Source organism: Alexandromys fortis, unplaced genomic scaffold (genome assembly GCF_014885135.2).
Source record: "Alexandromys fortis isolate MF-2015 unplaced genomic scaffold, M_Fortis_MF-2015_v1.1 scaffold_3, whole genome shotgun sequence".
NCBI lineage: Eukaryota > Metazoa > Chordata > Mammalia > Rodentia > Cricetidae > Alexandromys > Alexandromys fortis.
The window spans coordinates 8,398,466-8,400,880 of record NW_026067909.1 but is presented as its reverse complement, the minus strand read 5'-3'; positions in this window follow the sequence as shown (position 1 = coordinate 8,400,880).

Below are 2,415 nucleotides of genomic sequence, written 5' to 3'. Positions count from 1 at the left end.
AAGTACAGAGTAAGGGCACAAAAGTGGCCCGACTGCGGAGTGAGTCCACAGCCTTTTCCAGGGTCCATGCATCCCTTCCCCCAGCTACATACCCAGCTCCTTCAGGAAGGTAAGAGGTTAATGGAGATGCCTCTGTTGATACTGAGACACACCTGCCAGTCTGATCTCGAGGCACAGACAGACCTGTGGTCTGATCGCTAGCTGCTTGCCCTGACCCCTGATGCACCTGAACAGCCTAGGTAAAACCTGGTCCCTGTCCATGGACTTGGGTCTCCAAAGGTAAGGGGAGACCCAATGGCGCCTGTTGGAGAACACCAGCCTCACCGGCCACCAAAACATGCTAGGACCAGCATCTCTCATTTCCCAGAACCAAGGTGTGGTCCAGACATGTAAACACAGACAGGGTGAGGACGCTTCCCGGGAGCCGCGGAGGCCTCTGGCACTGCATAGAGTCTCAATAAGAGCAAATTACAGGGGAGATAGCAGCACACGGTGCCCGTCCTCACAGGCTAGACAGATAGCAGTGACTGCTGTGGCAGCCATCAGGGCACACAGACACCAGGCGTTTGCAGCACAATGGGATACTCCACTATCTTCCATTTTCAGGAGTTAACCTGGTCCTCAGCAACATTGATAAACACAGCATTTCTAGCCAGATAGGCTGAATCTTTCTGCAACAAAGTCACACTCCCTACTGCTGTCTTCATCTCAAATGTGAGTTAAAGATGCAACAGAGATATCCAGTTACCCAGATGGCTTTAAGTTTCAGGGACCACTCTGGTCTCCAGACCCCAGTAATGAACCAACAGTCTGGCTTTCATGAGATGATGCCACCTCATAGGGTGAGGGTGTCGGGGGGTAGTGTGATGTGGGCAGCAGTCACCTTTGTGAGCCTTCTACCAGGAGTGGATGTGGCTCGAAGGCTTGTGCCTCCCCAACCATCTCAGTGGACAAGCTTCCTATACCTTCTTCCCAGCCTTCCTCCTTCTCCTGCCCAGTTCATCCTCCTGACTTCCCAGTTCATCCATCCTCTTCCCTGACTATGGTCAGACATGGACAGGACATGAAGGTCGAGTCCAGTTGCAGTCCACGGGGCACCTGGCCTTGGTGAGCAGTGAGTGGGTAGTTCCTCATAGGAGCCAGGCTGCTCAAGAACTGTCCATGGTGCTGCCTAGACGGTCTGATGTACAAACTAGCTGGATTATAGCTGGAGCCTGGAGCCTCCACCCTCTAAGCATTCTGGGTGCTGCTAACCAAACCCTGCCTGGACTGTTCATCAGTGTGACATGTGTTTGCTAGCTGCTTGCCCTCCCGGGGGGTCTGGCTCTTGCTGTATCCTCTGGCAGTTGGTCTAGAGCGATTTAACTAAATTAGATGTGGTAGAAAGCAAGTTGCTCCACCTGGCAATTTTGTTAAAGTAATTATTTATTTAAAAATTAATGTTTCTGAGTCACTGGTTTTTCTAGCATTAGCAATTTTGGCACAACCCAGGGCAGTCTTCTACTTTTTTACATTGCGAAATAATTCTTTCTCTGTTTCAAAAATATCTTTAAGCCTAAAAATATCATTATATTTTTAAATTTCTAATAATTTTCCAGCCAGTCATTCGTGCTTGGAGCTCTTGGTGGGAGAAGAAGTTGGAAGATCTTAAATCTCCAACTCAGGGATGGGTTGGAGTCGCCTGTATGCCCACTCCGGGGAGCGGCAGCAAATCACGCTATGGAGGGCAGTACTGCTGCTCCATGAGCCCTCACCACAGGCATCATGAGTGTTGTGAGTGTGAATATGTGTGCTAGTATGTGAGAAAATGTACAAGACAACATGTATGGGCAGACCGTGTAAAAGCGTTTAAGAAAATGCCTGCTCAAATGATTGAGTGTGGAAGTGTGTGCAAATGTGTCTCAGAGTCCAAGTGTGTACAAATGCACCTCGATACAAGTGAGCTCCGGAGCACACAAGCCAGTATGTGGGTGTGTCAGGATGCTACCATGCACAAGCAGGTGAGTGTGTCAGTGTGCAAACATGCAAGCTCAGGTGGATTTTGTGAGTATGTGGCTGTATATAGTTGTGAATAGGTGAGTATAAGTGTGGATGTATATGGCCATGTGTGTAAATATGGATGTATGCAAATGCATGAGTGATATGGGATGTCCTTCTGTATATGTGTTTCTTTTATTGGTTGATGAATAAAGCTGTGTTGGCCATTGGCTTAGCAGAGTAAAGCCAGGTGGGAACAGAGACATATCAAGAGAGTAGGCAGAGTCAAAGAAACGCCATGTAGCTGCCAAAGGAGAAAGACGCCAGAACCTTACCAGTATACCACAGCCTTGTGGTAATACATAGATGAATGGAAATGGGTTAATTTAAAATATAAGAGCTAGGTAAGAATACGCCTAAGCCATTGGCCAAACAGTG